At 50.0% G+C, this 11,320-nt stretch overlaps 1 protein-coding gene across 4 annotated transcripts in view; it reads left to right on the top strand.

Annotated features, from left to right (window-relative positions):
• Positions 1–11,320, top strand: part of kazna (kazrin, periplakin interacting protein a) — a 610,507-nt gene that overhangs the window by 283,929 nt on the left and 315,258 nt on the right. The gene's annotated exons all lie outside the window — the stretch shown is intronic.

Here is an 11,320-nt window from a genome sequence, read left to right as displayed (position 1 = left end):
GAGAGAGGGAATGAGAGAGTGGCTGGGGGAGAGAGAGAGAGGGGAATGAGAGAGGTGTGGGGGAGAGAGAGAGAGAGAGGGAATGAGAGAGTGGCTGGGGGAGAGAGAGAGAGAGAGGGGGAATGAGAGAGTGGCTGGGGGAGAGAGAGAGAGGAGGGGGGGAATGAGAGAGTGGCTGGGGAGAGAGAGAGAGAGGGGGGGAATGAGAGAGTGGCTGGGGGGAGAGAGAGAGAGAGGGGGAATGAGAGAGTGGCTGGGGGAGAGAGAGAGGGAATGAGAGAGTGGCTGGGGGAGAGAGAGAGAGGGAAAGAGAGAGTGGCTGGGGGGAGAGAGGAGAGGGAATGAGAGAGTGGCTGGGGAGAGAGAGGAGAGAGGGAATGAGAGAGTGGCTGGGGGGAGAGAGAGAGAGGGAATGAGAGAGTGGCTGGGGGAGAGAGAGAGAAAGAGGGAATGAGAGAGTGGCTGGGGGAGAGAGAGAGAGGGAATGAGAGAGTGGCTGGGGGAGAGAGAGAGGGAATGAGAGAGTGGCTGGGGGAGAGAGAGAGAGAGAGGGAATGAGAGAGTGGCTGGGGGAGAGAGAGAGGGAATGAGAGAGTGGCTGGGGGAGAGAGAGAGAGAGAGGGAATGAGAGAGTGGCTGGGGGAGAGAGAGAGAGAGGGAATGAGAGAGTGGCTGGGGGAGAGAGAGAGAGAGGGAATGAGAGAGTGGCTGGGGGAGAGAGAGAGAGGGAATGAGAGAGTGGCTGGGGAGAGAGAGAGAGAGAGGGTATGAAAGAGTGGCTGGGGGAGAGAGAGGGGGGGAATGAGAGAGTGACTAGGGGACAGAGAGAGGGGGAATGAGAGAGTGGCTGGGGGAGAGAGAGAGGGGGAATGAGAGAGTGACTAGGGGACAGAGAGAGGGGGAATGAGAGAGTGGCTGGGGGAGAGAGAGAGGGGGAATGAGAGAGTGACTAGGGGACAGAGAGAGGGGGAGTGAGAAAGAGGATGGGGAGAGAGAGGGGATATGTGGTTGTGTGTGAGCGAGGGAGAATGAGTGGATGGGGGAGAGAGGGAGAATGTCTGTGAGGGGGGAGAGAAATGACAGTGAATGGGAGAGAGAGGGGGAATCTATGTGTGTGACAGAGGGAATGAGACAGAGAATGAGAGAGGACGAATGAGAGAGTGGATGGGGGAGAGAGGGGGAATGAGGGAGGGGGGGCTGAGAGGAAGGATGTGAGGGGGCAGGGGAATGAGACTAAATTCAGGAGAATTTAGTTGCAGGAAGAGACACTGGGACAAGCAGAGGAGAAACTGAGAATTAACCGTGAGGGGGGAGAGGAGGGGGAGTAGAGGGCTGAAGGGAGAGGGGGAAGTTGGGATGAGGAGGGGTTTCTGAGGAGGTGAGGGGAGGGGTAAGCTGGGGAGCTGAGGGGGTGATGGGGTGAGGGGAGGAGTAAACTGGGGATGGGGGAGCTGTGGAGGTGAGGGGGGAGTTAGAGAGCTGAGGATGAGGGGGCGGAGGGGCAATAAGGGGAGGGGTAAACTGGGGGTAAGGGGGAAGCTGGGGGGAGTGAAGTGAGGGGAAGGTGAGGGGAGCTGGGGGCTGAGGGGGAGTTGGGATTGAGGGTGAGTTGGGGAGCTGAAGGGGCGATGGGGTGAGGGGAGGGGTAAACTGGGGGCATGGGGGAAGGAAGTGAGGGACAAATGGGGGGAAAGCTGGAGACTAATATCAGGAAAGGGAAGATGTGGAGGAAAAGTAGAAGAGAAATGAGTGAGGAAGTAACCGGTGTGGTGGGTTCGAGTGAGGAGAGGCTGAGGAAGGTTGAGCTCCGTCTGGAACCCTGGAGCTGGGACTGAATTCAGTGTCTACTGAAGAATCTGTGCTTGTGGTGTGACTGGAGATGGGGCAACATGCGGGGGGGGGGGTTTGGGGAACGTGCTGCGGGGGGGGGGGGGGTCTGGAGCAATGTGCTGGGAGGGATCTGGGGCAATGCACTGCAGGGGGCAATATTTGAATGTTTTCACCCTGTTGACTAGTATCATCAGAATTAACCTCTTGGGTGCTGAACCCCTTGTGTGTGAACCCCAGCTTCTGATGCAGCGCTCTCGGACAATATTGTAGTGATTATCAGGGATTGCTGATATATTCAGTCTGGTGCCGGGAGGCTTTTCCCTGTTGTGGATGTATTTGACCCTGAAAGTGTTAAAAAACAGAGGAGCTGATTAAATGTGGAATTAAAGGATGATGGTGGCTTGTATATTTACATCTTCACTGTCTCCCCCCCCCCCGCCCCCCCGCACAGAATATCAGAGAGGATATCCTCATTCTCGTATGCGTAAAAAAAAATGTTCCTGGAATCTCCTAGGATTTTGAAAGGAAATCCTATGGAATGGTTTGGAGCAGTTGGAAAGTGCCATTTGGAATAGTGCCCAGTGGATGCTGGAATCCAATTGGCGTGTGTGTGTATGTGTGTGTGTGTGTGTGTTTTTTGTCTCTCTCTGGTGTTGCTGTGGGTTTAGTTTGCTTTCTGCAATGGACACTGCAGTCATTAATGAGGTGTGGGAGTGAGCTGTTGGTGCGGGAGGGGGGTGGGTGGATATCATTACCTTGTGGTATGCACTTACTACTGCTCTGAGTCTCTTAACTCCTCCTCCTCCCTTCCCTTTTTTTTGTGGGAAAGTGTTCGGAAAAAGGAAGTCACAAATTACAAATTCCAGTGTGCAGAGGGACATTAGGGGACTGGGATTCCATTGTCATTCCCTTCCAGTCCAGACAGCATTCCCGAGTGCTGCTTACTCAGATGTGGTATTTTTAAATGGGTCTGTACTCTGTCCTTCACTGGTGTCTTCCGATAAGTAGATGTCCCACAATTCGAAAGTGAAATGAGGGTTTGTTTAATACCCCAATCAGTTATGCCTGCTTTGTTCAGCCCCTTTTTCTGTGTAAATCATAGAATCCCTACAGTGCAAAAGGAGGACATTTGTCCTATGGAGCCTGCACTCAGATCCTATCCTCGTAACTCCACGTATTTACCCTGCTAATCCCCCTGACACTAAGGGGCAATCCACCTAACCTGCACACCTTTGGAGTGTGGGAGGAAACCGGAGCACCCGGAGGAAACCCATGCAGACACGGGGAGAATGTGCAGACTCCACACAGACAGTGACCCAAGCTGGGAATCGAACCTGCACTGTGAGGCAGCAGTACTAACCACTGAGCCACCGTCCACCCCTGCTACTATGTACAAGGAGACTTTGGAATAACTTTAATCCTCAATTATCTACACATTATATTGTGTCTTGCCTCATTTCACCATGTCAACCATTCCTGCAGTTCAGGCAGTTTGTGAACACTGGAATTATGCCCACCCACTCCCTCCTGATGCACAGTGTTGAGCTAAGAGGTGCTTGTGCCTGTAATGTTCAATTGTTTGATTATGCAGGTCTGTTTACTAGTGATGCTCACTGTGCTTGATTAGTTAAGCCTGGGTGCAGACTCAGAAAGGTGAACAAACTGTAGGAGCGGCTAAAAACTGGAGCTGTAAGCATGAAGCAGACATTTCAAAGCAAAGTATAAAACAAACCTGTTACACGCACTGATACTAATGTCATCTCTGCGTAGCTCTTGAGATATTTTATATCTCAGCACCCACTTTTCATTTAAAGTAAACCAGAGTCCTTGTGATAATCTGACCCAGTAGGGTGGTACAGTTGCCTCACAGTGTCATGGAACCAGGTTTGATTCCTGGCTTGGGTCATTGTCTGTGCAGAGTTTGCACATTGTCTGCTTGGGTTTCCTCCAGGTGCTCCGGTTTCCTCCCACAGTCCAAAAGACGTGCTGGTTGGGCGCTCTGGCCATGCTAAATTCTCCCTCAGTGTACCTGAACAGGTGCTGGAGTATGGCGATTAGGGGATTTTCACAGTAACTTCATTGCAGTGTTAATGTAAGCCTACTTGTGACAATAATAAATAAACTATAAGCACATGCCCAGGGTTTAAGGTTCTAGAGCCAACTGTTCTGAACTAGAGTGGTGTCTGGAGAAAGCGTTTTGAGTGGAAAAATTCCAGCAGCCACAAATCTGTCAGTGTTGATGGGAACAAGTTAAGGAGGGGTGGGGGGATGAAGTAAGGGGGGCACAAGAAAATCACAACGTTGAACTTACAACTTGACGGTGATCTAATGCAAGTCCTATTGGTCGCAATACCAAAGAAGTCTCAGAACACCAGGTTAAAATCCAACAGGTTTATTTGGAATCACGAGCTTTCAGAGCGCCTGACGAGGGAGCAGTGCTCCGAAAGCTCATGGTTCCAAATAAATCTGTTGGACTTTAACCTGGTGTGGTGAGACTTCTTACTTTGCCCACCCCAGCCCAACGCTGACATCTCCACATCAGGAGTACACCAACAACACATTATGGACAACAGTCTTTCCAGGAACTCAAAGGTCGGCCTCGCACAGTCTCTGATTTCAGTGATGATGAGAAGCACTCGCATTGATGTAGCGCCTAATTGCATCCTTCAAAAGCTGCCACATACAATTAATTCCTTTGAAAAGCTCTTCCCAACAATGCTGCAGCAAATAGCAATGAGCTGTATGGCCAGCACATCTTTATTTTTGTCTTATCGATGGAGACAGGCTTGTCGCTCCTCCACCTTCCCCAGTGCTACATCCGAGTGTCAGCCCACGCTATTCATTCAGTTCCTACAGTAAGACTTGAAGCTACGATTGTCTGATTCAGATAACTCAGCCACTCACTGAGCTAAACTGACAGTTGCAAGTGTTCCTTCTGGGCAATGTTCTCGGAGTCTGGAGTTGGTGGGCGGTGGAGGCGGGGAGCGGGGAGCAGGGAGCAGTGTTCAAGTGTAGACCCACAGCCATCTAGGTACCAGTGCTTTGGCTGAAGCTCTTGGAGGGACATGGTTCGCAATTCCCAAAACCAAAAGGGCAGGAATCCAGCTTGCTTGGCTCAACCCAATGGTAGCTGGCAAGGTTGGCAGGTCCTGTTGCGGAGAAGGGGCATTCGTCAATAATGTCAGCTTCTTGAGGTCAAGAGCCATGTGTATGGTATCAACAAGTCTCCCTCAGCGTGCTCAGATTATCTGGACTCGGGCTCCCCAGCTGTTACTGACCCCGAATGTTGGTGATCTTATTTCATAAACCATGCATTCCTTTGCATTGAGAGAGTTCTTGTTGAAGAGTACAGACCGGGACCTCACATAGTTGTGTCTGTTTTGGGAGGCTGGGGCAGTTAGCAAAGTGTTCCTGAAAAGCAATTTTACACCATCGATGATTGCGTCTGTGAAAGTATGTTATAATTTACCCTGTGACTGGATGTACATTTCAATGTACCTCTGGTTAAAAAAAGTGTGATCGTTCAAATGTGATCTTGCTGCTGTATAATCACACTATTAGTTACAAGACGATGATTCAGCTAGCACTGAAATAGATGCTGACTTATTTGAAGATTTGAGGATTTTTTTAACACTCTCCCCAATCTGCTTAATCAATGGGATCACAGTGCTGTTACACAGAGAATAACCCCTAGCAATGCTGTGTGGAACCATCAATATTACCCTGCTGAATAAGTACCATATCTATAATTACAATTAATAACATGCTGAACAAAACAGTTACAGTGTGTACCTTACCTAGCTGAATATACGATCTCTGTACAGTTACACAGTGAGTATACTTTACCCTGCTGAATAAACAGTCTGTATACAGTTGTGCAGTGAATGATCCTTACTCTGCTGAATACACAATCTCTGTACAGTTACACAGTGAGTGATCCTTACCTAGCTGAATAACAATGTCTGTGTACAGTTACACAATGAGTATTCCTTAACCTGCTGAATACACAGTCTCTGTACTGCTATGCAGTGAGTATTCCTTACCTAGGGGATTGGTTTGGCTCAGTTGGTTCATGCTGCAGTGTGATGCCAACAGCGCAGGTTCAATTCCCATATTGGCTGATGTTATTCATGTAGGCTTTGCCTTCTCAACCTTGTCCCTCGCCTGAGGTATGGTAATCCTCAAGCTAAATCAGCTCTCTCCCTCAAAAGTCATTTGGGACTATGGCGATTTTGTTACTTACCTGCTGAATAAACAGTTTGTAGACAGTTACACATGAGCAATATTACTAAATTGCACAGAGGCTGGAAGCCCATGAAGTAAAATTGGAAATTGTCAGGTCAGTCAGCTAGTTAGGGACACAAATCAGTCAATGACTGTTTGTTCTGTGAGGACCCTGTTACAGGATTGTCGAGAGGTGGAAACTCCCCGAGTGGAGCCTGGATGGCATTGGTGGGGGTGGAGGAGGGGTTTGATGCCAGGGATGTTGGGGGGGTAGCAAAGGAAAGTAGAAAGTCAATATTGATCCTGGAGATGATGACTAGGTGTTTGGTAATGGGGTGGTGGTCCAGGGGGGACCGGGGGAGTTGATGGGTGTTGTTGGAAATTTGGCTGTGGGAGTCTAGGCAAGATTGAGGCCTTCCCGCTGCCCTTGCCCATCCGGTTTGATAATGAGATTTGGATGTGAAAGATGGGCGCATGTTCAGCAAGATAGGTTAGCGTGACTGAAGGGAGTGACACGGCTACCAACATCATAGAATCATAGCATCCCTGCAGTGCAGCCCATCGAGTTTTGTGCCGACCACAATCCTACCCAGGCCCTATTCCCGTAACCCCACATATTTTGTCTGCTAGTTCCCCTGACACTAACGGCAATTCAGCATGGCCAGTCAACCTAACCTGCACATCTTTGAGCTGTGGGAGGGAACTGGAGCACCCGGAGGAAACCCATGCAGACATGGGGAGAACGTCTGCATGGGTTTCCTCCGGGTGTTCTGGTTTCCTCCCACAGTCCAAGGATGTGCAGGTTAGGTTGATTGGCCATGCTAAATTGCCCCTTAGTGTTAGGGAGGTAAACAGGATAAATATGTGGGGTTGCAGGAATAGGACCTGGGTGGGATTGTGGTCAGTGCAGACTCGATGGGCCAAATGGCCTCCTTCTGCACTGTAGGGATTCTATGGTAGCAGGGAACTTGCAGATGGTAGAATCAGGAGTTGGTGTTTGGGAAAGGGCGTGCACTCTTTGTCCTCCAGGGAAGGACCAAAGAACACCAGGAATTTTCTGAAGGAGCATGGAAGGTTTGGCATTTTGAGCAGGATTCCAGGAATTTCTGCAGAGGCTGCAGGAGTTGGCGGCCTTTTAGAAAGGGCTGTTTGTTGGATGTGATCAAGCTAAGCTTTGTTTCAGGCCCTTGCTCGCACGGGGTGAGTGTTCTTCTGCTGTATGATCTGTCATTCGTGGAACAAGTCAGCAGGTGTTTGACAATCTGACTGACGCTCATAAGGTATAAGGAATGAAAATCTCGGTGTTCCTCTGATCGGAGGCTAGTTTGTGAGGCTCTTGTTGATGATACTGTAGATTTGATCCTACCTGAGTTTTGCAGTATTGCTGTCCAAAACCCTTGTCATGCCAACCTCGAAGCCTTGCCGTTAAACTGCTGCTCACTCAGAGTACAGAATAGGAGCAGGAGTAGGCCAGTCGGCCCCTCGAGCCTGCTAGGCCATTCGACAAGATCATGGCTGATCTGATTGTGGCCAGATCATGTTGTGATGGAAGGCTGGAGGTAATGTGGGCCAGGCCTCAGGCTTCGAGGCGTAATCCATTTCCTGCTTCCATTTGGCCCTCTGCTCTCTTCTGCTGAAGATCCTGCCTCTTGCTGGGATGTAGCTGCTCAACTGTGAGGCTGAACAGCGAGAGGCGGCTAGCTGTTCAATTGCGGTGTCTTTACTGGGTCTCAGTCAGGTCTGGGGACCCTGTCTGACTCTCTTTCCCCCGCCCCCCACTCTTTCTAGCCTGCTGGTGCCCAAGTCTTGCTCTAGCAGAGAACCTGGAAGACAGCAGGGACAAGCCTGGGGCCTTCCTGTGATTAAATCTACTCCTGGAGCTTTCACCCCATTCCTTGCCCCTCACTCTCTAGCTGTTAGTCGGCCGGTACATTCAACTGTGAGATGGATATGATATGGATATCATCGGCGCAACTTGTGGGCCGAAGGGCCTGTTTGTGCTGTAGTTTTCCGACGTTCTGTCTGTGTGACACGCTGCCTTCCTATACCAATCGGAAAACAAAAAGACTGATTATCCAACTGAATGTTGTTTGATGTCAGCCAGTCAGCCCCTTTCCCTCATTTTTAATGTTAAGAGTAAATGGCAAAAAGAAAAGCAGCTTTTTAAACAATATAAAATGAAAACAGAAAATGCTGGCAAAACTCAGCAGGTCTGACAGCTTCTGAGGAGAGAGAAAAACAGCGTTAATGTTTCGAGCCTACGTGACTCTTCATACGAATCTTTTCACGAATGCCCCATTGATTCCTCTCCAGAGGCGCACAAGGCAAACTGTTCTTCCATCCCTGGAGACACCAGGCCAATCTTGGAGGGGCGGGCAACCCTCGTGCTGCATGGAATCTCTGATCCACAATCTTCATTCACTAATCTTCTGCCGAAAGGTGTGCGGGTTAGGTGGATTGGCCGTGCTAAATTGTCCCGTAATGTAGGGAGGTGGGGTGGTTAGCAGGGCAAATACTTGGGGTTAGGGGCATTTCAGGGATAGAGCCTGGGTGGGATTGTTGTCAGTACATACTCGATGGGCCGAATGGCCTTTTTTCTGCACCTTGAAGGTTTTATGATTCTAAAGTATGCGCAGGAGCATTGTGGGAAAAGTAGACGCAGCTAAACTTTGTGCCAATCTGAATCCTCCTGGGCATCCCATCGAGATATTAGTCCAGAGGATGGCAGGATTTGCTGTGTAATTACGGAGCTTTGACCTCCGAGTGATGTTCTGTCTCTCCTCCATGAAACATCTGCGCCACATTCACTCCTTAATTCAGTTCAACCCACCCTGAGTGAAGGGTTCTAGCCTGTCCGGTGCGATGTGAATATTAACACGCCATGCAGACTGAAGTTGCCTCAGAAACAATTAGGAGTGGGGCCCAGTGATGTCGTCAAGCCACCGTGAGCTGAACATTAGTTCACGGGCAGTTGTGGCTGCAAATGAGAAGACACAGAACCGATGTCTCATTTGGAGACCGTGGGCCTCCAATTGATCATTTCCCTGCTGCCTGGTGCGTCCCTCCTGCGATGGGTGTGCCCTCTCCGGCTCACACGCAACCATCGGAATGATGTGTCATTATCCAAACACATCCTCAGTGCAGACCTTCTGTAATTAAAGATTAACCCTGATCTAATTGATTAAACATCCTTGAGGGGCTGAAATGCCAGTCCCTGTTATCCCATTCCCCCCCCCCCACCTCCCGTCCACTGCGTCGCACCGTGTTGGATCACTGCCCACAATGCATCCGAGCTACCTCCCGTCACAGTAATGTAACTGCCTCCCATCGTTGTAACGCATTGCACTGGTACCTATTCCAAGGTGATCAGGCCTGTACTGTGCTGTACTGTTCTATATAGTTGTCACTGATTCTGCACTCCCCGCCTTTAGGTGACACAGTGGTTAGCACTGCTGCCTCACAGCACCAGGGACCTGGGTTCGATTCCTGGCTTGAGTCACTGTCTGTGTGAAATCTGCACGTTCTCCCCATGTCTGCATGGGTTTCCTCCGGATGCTGCAGTTTCCTCCCACAGTCTGGAAGACGTGCTGGTTAGGTGCATTGGCCAAGCTAAATTCTCCCTCAGTGTACCCGAACAGGCGCTGGAGTGTGACAACTAGGGGATTTTTGCAGTAACTTCATTGCAGCGTTAATGTAAACCTACTTGTGACTCAGATAAATTTTAAACTTTAGAACGGTGTTTATTTCAGGGAACTTGGAACCGATGGCCATTTTGTGTCTTCCGTTGCTCTGCTCTGTTTAAAATTTGTGTGGGAGAAATTGCGTCAATCCTGGCTCCAGAGTCAACAATGCGAAGGGAGCCTTAATTGTAGCTTCTTTTGAAAATGCTTTATTTTCAAATTAGAGGGTCTCAAATTTCCAGGACTAAAATCCCTTTTTGGTTTGACGAGTTCTGTTGACGGCCTCGCAGGTGGCTGTATTGTTGGGAGGATTGGAAATGGTTCCACTGGGTTAGCCAGCAGCCTGTGCAACATCCAGCCATTGTGTCCGCGGATTTACCAGCGGCACAGCGACCGCTTGCTGAGTTCAAGGTGGGGCTGCTGTTGGTCTGAAGGTCAGAACTATTTACGTATCTGAGAAGCAGCCCCAGTTTCAGGCCCCACACGTGTGTGGGGCAGGCAGGGGGATGGTGGGATGGGGGGTGCGGGCAGGAGGATGGTGAGACGGGCGGGGGGGGGGATGGTGGCAAAGCAATTTTAACCCAAGCCACTGGTACAGAGACCAATGGGATCAGGTGTGAGGTGGCCTTTGCACAGTATCTGAGTGTCCTGCACATTGAAGTTAAATGGCGAGTTATCAGGTGGGGAAGCGGTGTTAAACTGGATTTTTCACCCAACCTAATGGGTTTTCTGTCCGCCATGATAGGTTAAAATTACCCCCAGAGGGATCGTACAGCAGACAAGCAGGCCATTGGGCCCACCCTGCCCTTCCTAGCTCTTTGAAAGAGCTGCTGAAATAGTCCCTCTCGCCGCCTCTTTCCCCAAGGCCCTGCTACTTAGATTTTTTCCTTTTTGAGTGGAGCTCACATTCCCTTTCTGAAGAATGTGATTGAGTCTCCTCCCAGTACCCTGTTCCAGGCAGCACATTGCATGCTGCGCATTGCAGTTTGATTACAGTTGGACAGCAGTGTGAAGTGGGAGCCACAGGTTGTCACGAGCTGATTTTCCCCATCCTTCACTGATGATGTAGTTCACATCCTCCTGTCTCCAGCGAGTCTTCAGCTTCACAAGCTGGCAAAGATTCTCCTTCTCTCTCCACTCTGTCACCTCCAGTGTAACCCAGCACTCCATCCCAGACCCTGCCCCCTCACTATCTCCATCTTGGAGATGTCAGCTGGAATTTTACTGAGGCTCGCAGAACGACATTCTCCGTTAGCCTTGGGCAGGATCTTATGAGCCTCGAGCAGGCGAGGTGGCAGAATTCCGGCAGTCATCCAAAAGCTTGTGGCTGAAACAGCCAGCTCCACTCGTCTGTCTCCTCCTCAAATTGGGACCTTGTGCAATTCCAAATGTCTGTTAGACGTGATGCTGATCTTGGAGCCTGGCGTCATTTCGCGTGTCTGGGTGCTCGGCAGTGTTGGCCTCAGGGTAATGGAACATGAGTCAAATATTCCCACTACATTCCCCAAAGTAACACCTTGGTCATGTCTACAATACCCAGATGCCATCTGTTATTTTGTCTGCCTGCCACCTTTAGTTCTGCCAGG

This window comes from Carcharhinus amblyrhynchos, chromosome 30, assembly GCF_965287045.1.
Source record: "Carcharhinus amblyrhynchos chromosome 30, sCarAmb.v2.hapA, whole genome shotgun sequence".
NCBI classification, from domain to species: Eukaryota; Metazoa; Chordata; class Chondrichthyes; order Carcharhiniformes; family Carcharhinidae; genus Carcharhinus; species Carcharhinus amblyrhynchos.
This window is presented reverse-complemented; position numbering and strand designations above follow the sequence as displayed.